The sequence below is a fragment of the Sorex fumeus genome, unplaced genomic scaffold, assembly GCF_029834395.1.
Source record: "Sorex fumeus unplaced genomic scaffold, SorFum_2.1 ptg000051l, whole genome shotgun sequence".
Classification (NCBI taxonomy): Eukaryota; Metazoa; Chordata; class Mammalia; order Eulipotyphla; family Soricidae; genus Sorex; species Sorex fumeus.
In genome coordinates this window covers 5701295-5719165 of record NW_026606108.1, presented here as the reverse complement: position 1 = coordinate 5719165, position 17871 = coordinate 5701295, and the positions used below count along the sequence as shown (strand labels likewise).

Genomic DNA, 17871 nt, shown 5'->3' with positions numbered 1-17871 from the left:
TGAAAATGCTGGGCTGAAACATCTAGTTGGCAGGGAGAAAGCAAAGGTCACCAAGGAAAAGGAGGCAGAGAAACCACAGCCCATCTCAAGGGTATGCAGATCCTCGGTCATGAAGAATGATGTGCCCAGAGAAAAAACAAGTGGGAACACTTACATAATCGCCAGTGTTCCGGCAGCCACGTTTGAAAACATTCAAAACAAAGAAACAAACAAACAAACAAAACCACTGAAGGGGCCAGAGAGACAAGACAGGAGCCAGGTACTCCAGCCCCTTTTTCCCTGGCCCGGCATGTGGCCAATCCTGGTTTGATCCCCAGCACCCCAAATGGTTCTGAGCACGGCCAGGAGTGATCCCTGAGTGCAGAGCCAAGAGTTATCCCTGGGCACTGCTGGGTGCACCACTCCCCCCACCCCCACCAAAAAAAAAAAAAAGCCAACAGTGAAATTTAGTGGCGGGGGGTGGGGGGGTTGAACACAAAGTCTGCATGTGGGAACCCCAGGTTTGACCCCCGGCACCTCATGCCCCAATCCCCCCACCCCCTAGCACTACTGAATGGGGCCTCTGAGCACCACCAGGGTGACCCCAAATCAAGTAATAATTAAAAATCAGGGACATCAATCATGTACCTTATTGAAGCAAACATTCTCGGTACTGGCTTGGGTCTTCCAAGGATGTCTTCACGGCTTGGCCTGGGCCTGGGGCCAGCTAACCCACAGGTGTTCAGCGCCAACCTGCTCAAAAGTGTCCAGCAGATGAGCTGGACGGAAGGAAGTGTTGGGTCCGAGCCCACGGCTTCTGAGCGCCCCCGCACAGGTCTTTGCTCCGGGATACGATGGAGCGAGCACACGTGAGCCTAAGCCCCTGAGGCAGGGGGGTGGGATTTTGTTTTGTCTTTGAGGGGCCATGCACAGAGGTACTTGGGGGCTCCTGGTGGTGCTGGGGGAGCAGATGGTCAAAGACTGATCCAGGGTCATGTACTCCAGCCCCTTCTTTCCTTCTTCCCCGCTCTCCCTCCCTCCCTTCCTTCCTTTTTGGTTTTGGTCCACACCCAGTGCTGCTCAGAACTCACTCCTGGCTCTGTGCTAGGAGTTCACGCCTGGCTCCATGCTCGGAGATCACTCCTGGCTCTGTGCTCGGGGATCACTCCTGGTTCTATGCTCAGGGCTGACTCGTGGCTCTGTGCTCGTGGATCACTCCTGGCTCTGTGTTCGGAGATCACTCCTGCCTCTGTACTCAGGGATCACTCCTGGCTCTGTGCTCGGAGTTCACACCTGGCTCTGCTCGGGGATCACTCCTGGCTCTGTGCTCGGGGCTGACTCCTGGCTTTGTGCTCAGGGCTCACTCCTGGCTCTGTGCTCAGAGATCATGCCTGGCTCTGAGCTCGGGCTCATTCCTGGCTCTGTGCTCGGAGGACCCTCTGGGGTGTTGGGGCTTGTGAGGCAAGCACCCTCCCCGCTGTCCTATCTATCCGCCTGCACCAGCCCTCTGACCCAGCTCCCAGGCCCAGCAATGGAAGGTTCTGGTTCAGCAGCTGAGTTTCTTAGGCGCTCCTCAGGAAACATGGAAAACTTGGCCGAATCCACACAGTTCTGAACCAAACATGAGCAGTCGCCTCATCTGGCTTGGCTCACGCACGCCTTAGGACACAGGGCATGGCACAAGCTCTCTGTGAACTTCCTGGTGATTAGCAAGAAGAAATGGTCTTCAATCGAGCCCAAACCATTGACTAAACCCTTGACTTCATCCTTAGGCAGCTGAACGGCAAAGTTACAAATTCGCTATGCAGCTCGACAGAGAAGTGACAAACCCGCATGTGTGTGAGAAAGGCCAAGTGTGTCTCCAGCGCCAGCCTCCCTCCCTTCTCCACCTCAGGCCTTGCTGGAGGTTAACGTCTGGATCATGATAAAATGGGGGAAGGGCAAGGCCAGAGCGGCAGCACAGTGGGGAGGGCGTTCGCCTTGCACGTGGCCGACCCAGGTTTGATCCCCGGCATCCCCTGAGCCCCGCCAGGAGTGACTCCTGAGTGCAGAGCCAGAAGTAACCCCTGTGCATCGCCGGGTGTGACCCCCCAAAAAAACAAAACAAAAACCAAACCAGCAAAAGGGAAAAGGGCTGCTTTTAACTGCTCTGAACAGCGCAACGCCTGCCCGGGTCCCCCGTAGAACATCTGTCCACCATCCCCCGCGCTTCCCGCCCAGCTGTCAAAGCCCCAAACTCCCCTTTCACCACCCAGGGGAGCTTTGCATACCCGCAGCCCAGCTTATTTTCATCAGGCTCTTCTTAGCTTGCTAGCTAGCTGCTTTCATCACTTAACAATCTCGGCTGCCCGGGCCCAATCTTAAAGCAACACAGCCACCTCGACTGCCCAGGCCGGGAACACGCAGGGCTACAGAAAGTACGCTGGCAGGAGAGTTCTCCAGTCATTTGGGTCCCTCCATGAAAGCCAAGAACCAGCTCCGTCCTGGACACGGGGATGTGTGCTGGTGCGTGCAGGTGGCTCGCACTCCACCCTCTTCCCACCCCCCGCTCCTCTCTCCTCTCTCCCAGCTGTGCTCACTCAGCTCTTCTGGATTCCCAGCCGGGCACAGGCTGCAATGACACAATCCCTCATGCCAAATGGCCACCGGTATAAATGTGACTCCAGGCTTTGGGCCAGGTCCCGACAAAGGCTCTTGTCCCCAGTCCACTGGCAGCCATGTGTGCGGTCTCTGGGGCAGTTTGACTTCACGGCCTGGGCTCGGGCCAAGGAGTGACCACCACACTCCACAGTCCTCCCCGTGACCAGGATGTCAGCACCCTGCTGGCGATGGCTCCACTGTGGGGTGGGAGGGCCCAGGAAAGATCCTTCTCACAGAAACATGGGCTTAGAGGGCCAGAAAGAGAGTGCAATGGATAGGACAGCAGCCCACCCTGGCTCGATCCCCATCACCCAGTATGTTCTGCCCAGCTCCACTAGGAGTCACCCCTGAGCACAGGGCAGGGAGTAGCTCCTGAGCACTGCTGGGTGTGACCCAACCCTGCCAATACTTATACTTAAAATGGGGCTGGAAACAGAATGCAGGAGTGTCCCAGCACACAGCTGACCTGGGATTGAGCCCCAGCTCAAACATTTGTCACACCGTGTCACACCATGTCCCCTGTTTCTGGGTGACTTCCTGCTACTGTCCCCTGAGCCCACCAGGGTGCAGAGTCAGGAGTTAGCCCTACTACGGGTGAGTCCCTCCCCCCACCCCCACCCCCACCCAAGGTCCAAAAGGCTTCTGCAAACCAAGTGTTGGATGTTGTTGCTTCAGGCGTGATTTTATGAGGCCTCAAAGGACTGTTAGAATTGCCAACATGCAACCAGCACGGCCCCAGCCGACCTCTGGATTTCGGAGAAAGCAGCTTGGCTTTATGGCAGTTGGGGAAAGGAGGCCCTCGCCCCCGGGCTGATGGCAGATTCCGCCCCCACCCAGCTCCGAACATCACCCAGGAATCCCAGGGGGGCAGCCAGCATCACCCCAGCCCGGTCAGGCTGGCCATGCGGCACCCCGTGGTCCCCTTCTCCTTCCACCAAGCATCCCCCGGGATGGCTGTAGCAGGAAGTCACCTAGAAACAGGGGACATGGTGTGACACGGTGTGACAAATGTCCCTGCCTGGCCACACTCCCAGAGGGAGGGGCTCCGAGTGACACCTGCCCTGCTCGTCCGGGTCCTGCCCGCCCCACCCTGCCTTCACCCCAACAGTAGCGAGCGCCCAGCGCCTTAGCACATTCCTGGCAGAGCCGAAGGGGCCCATCTGCCTGTGAGCTGGGGCTCAGGAACCCCACCCAGAAGTCCTGGTGGGTGGGGGGCAGGTAGCGGCCACAATTGCACTTCCTCCGTGGGCACTGAGCTAGGCGACTCTGTCCCTTCCCTTCCCGCTGGACCACATCGTCTCACGAGCTCAGTTCCCTGTCCCACAACCCGTGCCCGCTGGACTCGATGTGCAAAGATACAGCCAATGTCACGGGCGCCACTAAGCCAGGACTCCCGGCCAGCCGCCTGCAGCAGAGATTTGGGAAGATGACACAGCTTCCGCTGTGCCAGCATCTGCCTGTCTCCTTTCCAAGAAAGCACCAGCAACCCTGCTGAGGAAACAGGCGAGAACACCACTAAAAAGTATTTTTAAATTTATTAATTAGATTTTTTTTAAAGTTCAGTACGGAATGATGATGTTTGAAGTATGGTACCAGGGCAAGAGACAGTACGGGGTCGGTGGAGTGATAGTACAGTGGGGAGGGCGTTTTCCTTTGGGGGACCATATGGGTCCTGGGAATCGAACCTGGGACCCCCGCATCCCATATGGTCCCCCCAGCACCGCTAGGAGTGATTCCTGAGTGCAGAGCCAGGAGTAACCCCTAAGTAACTGGGTGTGACCAAAAAAAAAAAAAACAAAACAAAAGCGGAGGGGGAGGGAAGAGAGAGAGAGAGAGAGAGAGAGAGAGAGAGAGAGAGAGAGAGAGAGAGAGAACAAGGCATAGGGAGTTTGCCATGCATATGGCTGACTCGGGTTCAAACCTTGCACCCCATAGGGTCCCGCGAGCCCCATCAGAAGTGATCCCTGAGAACAGAGCCAGGAGTCAAGCCCTGAGCACCACCAGGTGTGGCTTCTGAAACCTTCCCCCAATAAAGTGTGAGCATGTATGGCTGGGCTCTGCAAACTGGAGGCATGGGTTCCACCCCAGCAGCACAGGACCCTGAGTACATTGTAAGAGCAGCTCAATACCACCACTAGGTGTGACCTCCTGCATCCCCCAGGGGAACAGGAGGTGGCACGAGGGCTGGAGCACATACTCTGGGCACTGGACACCTGGGTCAAGCCTTGGCACTGCAAGGTCCCCGAGCACTGCTAGGAGTGACTCCCGAGCTCTGAGCCTGGAGTAGCCCCTGAGCCCAAGTAAATCCATAAAGGAAGTCTGAACACTTGACCATTGCAAGAAGGGATTTCAGGACCATCCAGTGAGCCCACAGGTTTCTCCCTGGCTCCACAGATGGCTTTTCAGAAAAAGAAAACAGCTTCCAAGGGCACTTGGGGCAGAAAGTGCCACCCCGCGCGCTCGGCACTCCCGCCGACGGACCCCTTCTCGTCTGCACAGGAGCAGCGTGGGGAGACCAGCCCCAGCCTTCCTGCCCTGGAGCCCGGCCTCCTGCAGAACTAGTCCTGGTCCCCCCCCACGGATACGTCCAGACCTGCCGGCGAGTTCCAGCACGCGGGCCGGGAGGAGAGGCCGGGCCCAGCGACCCTCGCAGCCCAACCCACACATGGCCAGAGGGATGGCGGGGAAGGCCAGGAGGGCCTGAATGTCAGACCAACCCGAGCACATTGATCTCTCCCCCCAAACCCCCAATCCCCCTGCCCCCAACACACACACAACCTCACTCTCCGGCACTGACTGACTCTCTGCTTCCGTTTGTCACTCTGAGTCTCTGTCACTCTCCTTTTGTCCCCCATCTGTTTCCGTCACTATCTCTCTCTCTCTTTCTCTCTCTCTCTCTCTCTCTCTCTCTCTCTCTCGCACACACACACACGTACACACACATACACACACACACACACCTCACTCTCTCACACACTGAGTCTATTTTATGTCTCTGCTTCTTTCCGTCACTCTATGTCTGTCACTTTCTTCCTGTCTCCCTCTGTCTCTCCATCTCTCTTCTTCCCCATCTCTCTCTGTGTCTGTCTTTCCATCTCTCCATCTTTGTTTGTCTCTCTGTCTTTGTCTCCTCTCTGTCTGTCTGTCTGTCTGTCTCTCTCTCTCTCTCTCTCTCACACACACACACACACACACACACACACACACACACACACACACACACACAGAGTCAAGGCCCCCGGCCATCGAGGTTCCCCTGGCAGGAGCACGACGCAGAGCGGCTGCCTACCTTCCTGGCAGGCGAGTGGGGCCGAGCTGGCCGGGCTGCGGCGGGAGTTTGGAGCCTTCTCCAGCGCTCAGGCCGGGCTCGTTCTCATCCGAGAGCAACACACCTCATGTCTGCGTCAGCTCGGAAATTCTTTCAGAGACCCACCCTCCAAAGTTGCAAGTCAAGATTTCCGACCGCGGCGGCCCCGTGACGTGGGGCCTGGCTACTGGATGGTGCCGTGGGTCCGTCCAGGTGCACGGGGCTTCCTGTCTGGCCACTGGGCATGCGGAGGGCTGGCACTCAGGGCAGGCCCCGACACCCGGGGCTGCTCCGAGCATGCCCTGCCCTGCGGCATCTGCCGGGGCCCGGAGCTCTGCAGAGGAGCCTACGGGGCCGACAGCCCTGCCCTCTGTGGGCAGAGGGTCCAAGGACTCGAGCCCTTTCTAGCAGGGCTTTCTGCTAACTCAGGCACTGCCAGGCGCATCAGCCATGGAATTGCAGTTACCCTAGCTCCTCACCAAGAGCAGAACCCCGCTCTGGGAACCATTGAGCGAGTGGGCGGGCCCCAGGCGGGGCCAGAGGGCTTGATGGAGCTGGCCCGGGCAGTGTGCTCTGTTTCTGTCTCTGTGGGCCCGCAGAAGTGACCCGTGTGGAGTGGCCCGAGAAGCCCTGCAGCCTCTGCGCAAGGCGCCCCTTCCCGACTGGGCTGGATGGAGAGGTTGGCGCCGTTTGGGTCTTTCCCACTCTCTCTCGCCCAGAGATGAAAGACTCGAAGCCGAGCAGTTGCTGGAAGGTGCCCCGGCAAGGCAGAGCTCTGGGGCAAGTCACTGCATGTGCCCACACACACACCCCAAGAGCCAGGCCTGCACTCCTGCCGCTGAGCGGCTCCGCCCTGATGGGCGCCCGCTCAGCATGGCAGAGGGGCACCTTCCTCCTCTTCCTCCTCCTCCTCTTCCTCCTTCTTCTCTCCATCCTCTTCTTTCTCTTCCTCCACTTCCTCCTCCTCCTCTTCCTCCTCCTCTTCTCCATCCTCTTCTTTCTTCCTCCTCCTTCTCTTTCTCCTCCTCTTCCTCCTCCTCCTCTCCATTCTCTTCTTTCTCTTCCTCCACTTCCTTCTCCTCCTCTTCTTCCTCCTCCTCCTCTCCATCCTTTCCCCTCCTCTTCCTCCTCCTCTCCATCCTCTTCTTTCTTCCTCCTCCTTCTCTTTCTCCTCCTCCTCTTCCTCCTCCTTCTCTCCATCCTCTTCTTTCTTCCTCCTCTTTCTCCTATTTCTCCTCCTCCTCCACCTCCTCCTCCTCTACCTCCTCCTCTCCATCCTCTTCTTTCTCCTCCTCCTCCTCCCCTTCCTCCTCTTCTTCTTCCTCTTCCTCGCTAGGTGAACGGTGGCAGCAGAGCGAAGACAGCCTCACAGGCCATCACCAGTGTCTGATTCCTGTCGTCTTTCAAACATCTCTGATGAATCCAGCCCCACAGAGGAAGATTAAAGGCTGTGCTTCCACCCCTGACTCCCCCATCGAGTCTTGCTTTTCCTTTCTCTTGCTCCGTTCTTTTTTAAAAGATCGTTTGGCGTTGCGGGGTGCGGGGGAGTTGGGGACCACAGCTGGCAGGGCTCAGCGGTGAGCACTAGTGACACTGTGTGCCGGGGTCCAAACCAGGATCGGCCGCATCAAGGCAAATGCACAACCCTGCCCCCTCTAACCGTCTCTCCCCTCTCTTTCCTTTCTTTCTCTTCTCTCTCTTCCTCTTTCACAAGGGCTCCATCTATCATTTTTGTGGGAAGGGTGAGGCCAAACATTTGACTGGGGGACTTCCAGGGAGAATGAAGATCTCATGTCCTTGGCCGGCCAGGGTCTCCCCTACTTTACGGCCTCAGAAACCTTCATCAGTGCGGTTTTGGCTTTTCGGTTTTCTGTCTTTCGTTCTTTATTAAAGGACTGTGATTTGCAAAGTTGTTTTAGTTGCGTTGAGGCATGTAATATGCAACACCAATCCCACCACCAGCATCAGTTTCCCTCCACGAGGGTCCCCAGATTCCCTCCCCACACCAACCTCGCCCCAACCCCCACCTGTCACCGGACAGGCACATTAAAAGGTCCAGTGGTTCACAGCTTAGATCTCGTGTTTTCCACTTTGCTGAGTCTTTTTTGGGGGTCTATGGCTATGCCACTCATCACTCACCCACATCACTGGTATAACCGAAGCCTGATGCCTGTTCTGTTCACCCATTACTTCCATTCAGCACGGAGGGCGTTTGCCTTGCATAAGGCCGACCTGGGTTTGATTCCTCCGCCCCTCTCGGAGAGTCCAGCAAGCTACTGAGAGTATCCCGCCCGCATGGCAAAGCCTGGCAAGCTACCTGCGATGTGTTTGATGTGACAAAAACAGCAACAAGTCTCACAATGGAGATGTTACTGGTGCCCACTCGAGCAAATCGTTGAACAACGGGGGTTGTTACAACAGTGCTACCGTGCAGTGCTCCTTCCCCCCTTGGCTGGTTTCCTTCTCTGTCCATCTCCTCTCTAAACACTGCAGCCTAGGGCGATCTGAGCATCCCTTTTACTACACTCCATTTCCTCCTCCATGTATTCTCTGTTCCACAGGTGAATGCGATCATCGCGTATTTGTCTTGACTTCACTCACCACGAGATCTCCCAGAGCCAACCGGGTTGCAGCCAATCGCATGTTTAAATGCATCCGGCAGGGGAGCAGACGCCCCGGGCTAGCGGCCGGGCTGAGATGAGCTGCTGTCCCTCCTGCCTGACCAGACGCCGCAGACTCGCTGTGGGGGCCCCGACGATCCAACTCTTGAGTCCTGGTGAGCTGAGATCTCTTTGCTCTGCCCCTCTTAGCTCTGTCTCCCTGTGTCTCTCCCGTCCCCTGCCGTCTTGCCTCCAGACTGGCCTTGACTCCCCCCGCTCCTTCCCAGAGGGGAACAGGCAGTTTCCGCCCCTCACATATCCCAACTCTGTTCATGTGTCTGTACCAAGAGGCCTGGACCCCAGAGCCCCCGACAGATGCTGTTGAAACCACTTCACTTCCCTGCCGTGAGGAGCCCTGGGAGCTGGCCGGGCACTGCACACCGTGAGCACCCCACATGGATCCGAGAGTAACCGGGGGAGGCTCATTCCCGAACCCCTGTGTTCCTTCTCTCCACATCAAGCCAACGAGGATCAACAAGGACATGGAGATGCCAGAGGCTGAGCAGGAAGGACCGACGCAACACAGGGTGCCCCTGCTCCCACCCTCAAGCCCAGTGTCCTTCTCACTGAGGCTGGGACCACACGTCCACATGTCCACTCTGCCAGTGGCCCGATCTACACCACCAGGGACCACAGAGAGAGAAGAGGGCCAGAGGACGTCGCACAACTCAGGGCAGGAAAAACCCAGACAAGTGGATTCTTTGTTTCGGGGTCACCCGGTGCGGCTCATGGGTCACTCCTGGTGGGGTCCAGGGGACCACATGGGATGCCAGGGATTGAGTCAGGATCGGCTGTGTGAGAGGCCAGCACCCTCCCCGCTGTCCGACTGCCCCTAGAACTCTAAGGATGGTGCTGTGACCCTTCTCTTCCTCCCTGGCACCTTTGGACTGTCATGCCAGTGCCCAGCCCACTGCCGAGAGCAGCCTGGGAAGCTTTATGGAGCGGGTGAGTGCGTGGGTGCCATGGCGCCCAGGCGATATTTAACTGTCCTGTTTTATGAGACAATTTTAGGAGCAAGAGGCTATTAAATCCGTTTCTACTCAGAATTCTCATGAATGAACAGCTAAGCTGCGTGTGCATGTCTTAATATCTCAGTGACTCTCTGCACTGAAAAAAAAAAAGTGACCATCATACCTTGAGAATGAGTAGGCAGTGAGGAAGCTGGGTGAGTGGGGGAGCAGGTGTGTATGTGGGGAGGGGGGCGTGTATGGTTGGGGGACAAGGAGCAAAGGGGACAAATTCTTCAGTCCAGAGAGCTTGTGACAGGACATGGCTCAGATGATTGGGTCACTGGGAATTCATGGAGGGACATGGCTCAGGTGATGGGGGCATTGTTGGCTAACTGCATATATTTAAGAGGAAGTCGGGGCATGGACAACCTGTGACTATGAGGCAGGTCCGGAGGCCCAGGGAGGGGCTCAGCAAGGAGAGAGAAGTGGACACTGGCCCGCAGGACAGAGAGGACAAGGCCCAGCTCTGCAGCTCGGCCAGGCAGGGCCTGGGGGCCAGCAGCACAGGAGGGCAGTCAGGGGCTTCTGAGAATCCCAGGTGGGTTATGGGAAACCCCAGCCCTGACCCTGGGCTCCTGCGGCTGCCTTGGAGCCACACCCAGCAGTGCTCAGGGTAGCACTGGGGCTCCCCTCACAGAGAACTGCTCCAGCCTCATCCGATTTTCTAGAGCACACCTTGAATGTGATGTGCCTTTTCTTCAAAGGCGAGACTCCCTTCTGAGAAGCTTCCGGAACACAAACAGACCCCGACTGACTCCATTTCTGGAGCCATCACTCTCATCAAACTTTGCTTCCTGGAAGGGTCAGCTCAGCATTTCCTCTGAGTGCCTGATGTTCCTGCCATGGCTACGGGTCCCATATGTAGCAGGGGTGCACGCAAACACACACACACACACATGCACACATATGCACATGCATATAGGCACACACGTGCACACATGCACACAGACATGCACAGACATAGACACACATGCACACATATGACACTCACATAGGCATACATGTGCACACATGCACACACGCACACACCACAGATACACACACATGCAGACATGCACACATAAACACAGATATATGCACATGCACATGCACAGAAACTCACACAGGCATACATGCAGACACATGTGCACACACATGCTCAGACCCATACACACATACAAACCCATGCACACACAAACATACAGACCACACATATGCATACACACAGATACACATACACACACAGACACACAGACACACTCTTGCAACATCCGGGGGCGTCCCATAAGCAGAGCCACAGGGACCCATTCTGGGCATATTTGACACTCTGAGGGTGTCGAACTCACGGCCTCACAGTAGCCAGAAGTCACCTCCAGGCCTCTCCTCATCTTAAGGTTCCCACAGTTTCCAAAATCAAAGGTAAACTCACAGACAGGTATGTCAGTCAAACTGCGTGTCCGTGAAAAGTGAAGTTTCTGTGGGGACAGTGAGAAGCAAAGGCCTGGAGCCACCCCCACAAGGCTAGAGCCTGCCGTGAAGACTGGGAGCGACTAACAGGAACAGCCGCATCTGTACCTCCACTCTGGACGGGGGTGACCAAGCCTGACCTGCGGCTCCTGGACCCACTTGTCAGCCCCCCACACCGGCCTCCATCTCCACCCAATACACGCCACGGTTCCCAGGCACCCCGCAGCGAGCATTAGTCACGGATCAACATCACTCTTGCCCACACTCTTGCAGCTGTGGGTACCTTCTGTCGCTGCTCTTCCTCCTTCCATGGTATTTTCATTCCTTCAACAATTATTTATTGAGCCTGAAAAAGAGAGACAGTGCCGTGAGTGCCCTGGCCCCCAGTTCCTAGCTCCTGACATTATCGAGCTCCAGCTGAGGCTGGGAAAACAGCTCCCCAATCCCCACGGTGGCTTGCTGGCTCAACTGAGCCCCACTGCAGGGGCAGAACTGGAACCTTCTTGAAGACACTAGAGCTCTGAGCAGGATGGGCCTGCCCAAGGGGATTAGAGCTAGCACCAGGGTTAGACACACACACACACACACGCACACACAAACACACACATGCACACACAGGCACACACACACATTGATACACACGCACACAGACATACGCACACATGCACACAGACATCATACACACACAGACATACACACGCATGCACACACAGACATACAGCCAGCTCTGCAAACAGCCAGTCCCAGCCCTGGGACATACATGTTCCTTGAGCTGAGTCAGTAGTCACCCCTGCCCCAAACCCCTACTTTCCACAAAAAAAAAAAACCCTCAAAAATGACAAAGGAAATTTCCCAAACTGGCTTCTTCTACTGAGGTTTCAAATACTGAAAAATCAACCTGATTTTTTTTCCATTATCCTGATTTAAATTAGACACTCAGACAAAACATAACTTGGCTAGAATGACTTCTATTCACTTATCTCTGTCCCAACAGAGTTTCTGAGTCTTCCAGGAATAAGCCTGCCAAATATTCCTGATGGGCTTGGGGGACCACATGGGGTCCCAGGGATCGAACCTGGATCGGCCCGTGCAAGTGTCTGCTGTACTATTGCTCTGGCCCCAAACTTTGTTTCTTTTAGGAGAAACCAGGTCTAAAACACATTAAAGTTGACTAGGATAATAACACTACAGCTGAACATTTAGGTGAGTAATTTCCAATTATAATATTCTTTCATTCCTCCATTGATGCTCTGCCCACCTGGGCAGCTGTGGAACCAGTAAGTATGATTCACGTGAAAATAGCACATTATCATGCAAAGGCCTGTTTGCGAAATAGAATGCCAACCCGTTTACAAGGAAATACCTGGCCTGAAATATTCAAGCGTAAACTGGGCACTGGGAAATCATGTTCAACAACTACAACGGAAATATTCGTTCATTTAAATATTTAAAATTACAATCGAGCAAATACTCAACCAACACAAGCTCCAAATACAAAATGGAAAACCAATTATTTCCGTAGGAGTCAGAGCTTCAGGGTCTGAGAGATAGAATAGCGAGGAGGTGCCTCCCTTGTAAACAGTCAACCTGGCTTCAATTCCTGGCAAAGGATCCCTGGCACCCCACAGGAGTAATCCTTGAGCATAGATTTCAAATTTTAGTTTAAAATCTTAACAGTGTGAGGAATCAAACCCACAACCTCACACATCCAAGGCATGTATGAGTTCTGCCAGTAAGCCACATTTCCTTGACTCTTAAATTAAATATATATAAAGTACTAATTAAAAATATATACTTTATATGTGTATATATAAAGTACTCAAGGATCATCATCAACAACAACAAAAATCTTTAAAACCCCATCCAAAAATGGGGAGAGGAAATGAACAGACATTTCTCTAAGGAGGACCAATGGATGGCCAACAGACATATAAAAAATAACGCTCATCATCAGTTATTACTGGGGAAATATGAATCAAGACAATTATGAGATGTCATCTTATACAAGTGAAGATGGCACAGAGCGAAAACACTGGGAATAATCTGTGTTGGCAGGATGGGGTGATAAAGGAACCGTATTCCACTACTGTGGAAATGCTGTCTGGGCCAACCCTACGGAAAACAATATGGAGGGTACTGGGCAAACTCAGAATTGATTCATTGTATTATTCATTGCAGCACTCAGTACAATAGCTGAGGTTGGGATCAACCTTGCTATCCAACAACAGGTAAGTGGATCATGAAGATGTGGTACACACACACACACACACACACACACATACACACACAATGAAATAATATGTAGCTGTAAAGAATGATGGAATCATGCAATTTGCAGCAACATTGATGAAACTGGGAGACATCATGTTAAGACATTATGAAGTCACTGTCACTGTCACTGTCCTCCGTTGTTCATCGATTTGCTCGAGCGGGCCCAGTAACGGCTCCATTGGAGACTTTGTTGTTACTGTGTTTGGCATATCGAATACGTCACGGGGAGCTTGCCAGGCTCTGCCGTGCGGTATCTACGGTAGCTTGCCGGGCTCTCCGAGAGGGGCAGAGGAATCGAACTCGGGTCGGCCATGTTGGCCGCTTGTAAGGCGAACGCCCTACGGCTGTGCTATCGCTCCAGCCCCTTCATAAGGGCCTTCATAAGACATTATGAAGTAAGCCAGAAGAAGGATAAACAGCGAATGATAACACTTACAAAGTGATATTTAGAATAACCGGATGAGGAAATGCAATGTTTTAAGGGGGAATGCCCAGATCGGCCTTGGCCCGGGGTGCAGGGAGGAGAAGGAAAGAAAGAGTAGAGGGAAGAAGAGAAGAGACAGGCGAGAAACAACAGAGGCCAGGTCAGGGGAGCCGGGCACAAAGGTGGTGTTAAGGAACGATGGAGCCAAATATCCAAACCACGGGGTCAACAACACTGAAACCAAGAGTTCAGAAACCAAAATTAGAAAGGTGCCGGTTGAGAGGGCAGGCTGGCATGGGGGCTATGGGAGGGAACCTGGGGACATTAGTGGAGGGAGGTTGGCACTGGTGGTGGGATCAGTGCTGCAAAGTCTAAAACTCAACATGAATGACTTTGTAAATTACAGTGCTTTAATAAAATTTTTAAAAATTCTGGGGGCTGGATTGATAGTACATCAGGTGGGGTGCTTACCTTGCACGTGACCAACTAGCATTTGACCCCCAGCACCTCATAGGGTCAGGAGTAAGCCCTGAGCACCGACAGGTGTGGTCCCCAAACAAAAACAAAATCTGGCTTGTTGGACCTGGAGAGAGTTCGGTTGAAAAGGTTCTTGCTTTGCATGGCTGCCAACCTGGGATGGATCCTGGCACTGCATATGCATATGGTCCTCCGAGACCAGGAGTGAGCACAAAGCCAAGAGTAATCCCTGAGCACAACCAGGTGTGGCCCCCAAACTAAATCAACACAAACGAAAAATGACCCTGGCCATATGGGATGCCAGGAATCAAATCCCGGTGGGCCACGTAAGTGCAAGGCAAACGCCCTCCCCACGTTACATCACTCCGGCCCCTCAAAGTCCTGTAATTTTGTAGCCACGTGAGACCTGGAACAGATGCCCAAATAGTTTCCCGTTGAACTTCATTGCTGATTTCCAGCCATGCCTCCAGGGGTCCCAAACGGCGCTGGTTGAAGTCAATGAGGAACCTGATCTATTTTCGCCATAGCCCTGAGGTCTGGAGACTTGCAAGCACAGAGGACCATCAAGCAAGCGCCACACCTTCCAGGTCAGTGGTGACCCGTCCTCCCTGCCATCACCAGGCGCCCAGACACATACACATGCCACGCGAATACCATGCAAAGTCAATGCAAAGGAGAAGCCAACTAGGGCGGGAGCACCAGCTGCCTTCCAGAGCGCGGACACCAGCTCGCTCAGGACCTGCTGCAAGGCGTAACTCCTGTCTGTCACACACTCACCCCAGCCCAAACCCGGCCACTTCCTTTGGCAACACCATCCCTACAAATACATTTCTGGTCGTGACCTGGCACACAGCACTGGCTGGAGCTCTATGCCCGGGGACGTCTGACACCACAGTGTGACCGCATCCCGGGGCTCGTCCCGCCCTATGAGTGGACAATGTGTGGACAGCTCTGCTTTCTGCTTTGCCTAAAGTGACCTCCTGGACAGAGGTTTCCCTTTCTACCGTGTCACAGACAACTTGGATTTTATTTTTTTTAACTCCTACTCATGAGTTCAAAGCCTTTTTTTTTTTTTGATTGGGATGAAAGAAAAACTGGGGATGCTCCAGGGGGAAAAGGGGCTGAGCGCCTGAAACTGAGGATTTAAGTCCCTAGGGCACTCTGGCCCATGGCACTGGATTTTAGGTGGTAGAGAAAGGGTCGTTTTTAGTGTCAGAAGTCATGGCACAGATAAATTACACCGGAACAAACTCCTGTTTAAGCGGGGGCGGGCGTTGGGCCTCCTACAGGGTCTGGGCATATCCTAACGGGGTTTCACATGAAATTGGCAGCAAGCAGAGGGACTGAGCTATAGGACTGGGGGCCCCGGGAAGGGGACACGTTCAAAAGGGGCCAGGAGGGTGGTAGGTTGCAGGACACGGGTCCGGGGCCTCCTGGGACCGCCCCACCGTGGGCAGGTCTGGGCTCTGTGTCCTGGGGGTGCTGCCGGGGGAGGGCCCGGCCCCAACACACCCCATCACCGAGAAGATGGCACCTGCGTGCCGCAAAGCCTAGGGCCCAGCGGGCGGCTGCGGCTGCGACACGCCACCCCGCCGGCCCGATGGGCGGTGGGCCCGGCCAGGCTGCCCGCTCCGGGCCCCAGGCGCCCCCTGCGCACCTTCCCGGGGTCCCGCCGAGGCTCCAGGCTCCGCCGTTCGGGCGCGCTGCATCCTGGGACCGGCCGGGGACCCCGCCGGCGCCCACTGCCCCTCCAGGCGCCCTCGGCCGCGCCAGCGCCAGGGACCCCGCGGACCCCTCCCGGGCGCGCCAACGCCCCGCGACCCGGTAACTGCCCGCGCGTGCCCGCCGCTGCACGCAGGCGGGGCCCTGCAGGAAACTTCTGGAACGGGGGCAGGAAGCGACACTGGCTTCTCTCTCTCTCTCTCTCTCTCTCTCTCTCTCTCTCTCTCTCTCTCTCTCTCTCTCTCTCTCTCTCTCCCCCTCTCTCTCCCTCCCTCCATCCACAGTCGTGCTCAGGGCTGACTCCTGGCTCTGTGCTTGGGGCTGACTCCTGGCTCTGTGCTCGGGACTGACTCCTGGTTATGTGCTCAGGGCTCACTCCCGGCTCTGTGCTCGGGGCTCATTCCTGGCTCTGTGCTCGGGGCTCACTCCCGGCTCTGTGCTCGGGGCTCACTCCTGGCTCTGTGCTCCGGCTCTATGCTCGGGGCTCACTCCTAGCTCTGTGCTCGGGGATCACTCCCGGCTCTGTGCTTGGGGATTGTTCCTGGCGGGCACTAGGGCTATCTGAGATTGAACCCAGGCTGGCTGGGTACAAGGCAAGTGCTCTACCTGCTGTACAGTAGCTTTTTTAGACCTTTTAAAACCTTTATAAACTTTATGATGTTTTAAAATCATTTCCAATATTACATTTTAAAAGTGATCTGAAGGTGTAAAGAGCAGGGCAGAGGGGCAGTTGGGAGAGAGCCCCACAGGCTATGCATAGGGGCAACAGGGCTGAACTCACAGTACCCACTAGAAGCAGCCCTGTACCACCTTCGCACGTGACCCCCAAACCCAAAGAAGGGCAACAGAGCACTTTAAAAAAGGTGGGAAAAATACCAATTAAAATGAAGATAATTGATCTTTATAGAGTGCCCTGAAACTCAAGTAAGCTTCATGCCTGAGTCAAAAATTTAACAAACTAAGTTTTACGTTTTGAGTCTATTGAAAATACAATCTCCGGGTCTTTCTGCTCTTCTCCCGTGAGGAATGCTGAGCCAGGGACCATGAAAGATGCATATCATCACCACTGAGCACTGGATAACAAAATGCCACAGTGGCTGTTCTCCAGAGATGAGGGGCAGGTGCTGGACCAGAAACCGGACAGTGAGCTGGCTGCCTGTGGCTGACCCCGCTGTGGTTGGTGGTCCCCCGAGCCCAGTGAGCCTCGCCATGAGTGAGTCCTGGGCGGAGTCAGCAGCAAGCCCTGAGCACTGCCAGGTGTACCCCCTCAAAGTGCCATTGAGGAGGTGGAAAGAAGGGACTCCCTTCTATGCCATTTGTGTGGGAGCAGCAACTGGCATATCCCCAGTGGAAAACAGTATAGAGAGTCCAACAATTAGGAATTGTTGGGGAGGGGCAGGAGAAGGTATTTTCAGTTCTAGACGTGCACCTGATCTGGGTTCAACCCCCAGCACAAGGTCCCCGGAGCATGGCCAGACTCCTGAGGGACTCCTGAGCACTGCTGACTGTGGTCTGGCAGCACCCAGCACTGCCGAGGTGGTTGAGGATCTCCTTGGTCACGCAGGGTCCAAGCAGCGTGGGGCCCTCAGGTTGAGCCCTGGGCTTCCTGGGCACAGCCAGGGAAGGTGCCCGTGAACTTCTTGGCTAGGACAGTGTTGTGTGTGTTGTGTGCTTTCACCAGCTGACTCAACACCAGTTGCACGGCTAAGGTGGGCCAGGCAGCCAGCTGCCTCTATTCCATGTGGATTCCAGATGGCACGCCGCTGTGTGGGAGAGCCCAGTCACCCTGGGCGAGGATGTCAGCGCTGACCTAGAATAACTGGACTGCTGGACAGAACTTTGCCATCCCCGCAGTCAGTGACGTCACGAACACAACAGGCCGCGCTGCCAATGGTCTTTGCGGCTTGGAGTTTGGGCGGTGGTTCTCTCCTTGAC

General features: G+C 55.0%; 1 protein-coding gene across 1 annotated transcript in view; it reads right to left on the bottom strand.

Moving 5' to 3' along the window:
- CERS3 (ceramide synthase 3) overlaps positions 1-17871 on the bottom strand; it is a 74852-nt gene that overhangs the window by 46596 nt on the left and 10385 nt on the right. Inside the window, exon 2 of the mRNA XM_056124439.1 lies at positions 11326-11388. The gene's annotated coding sequence lies outside the window, so the exon portion shown is untranslated. The remainder of the gene's footprint in view (positions 1-11325; positions 11389-17871) is intronic.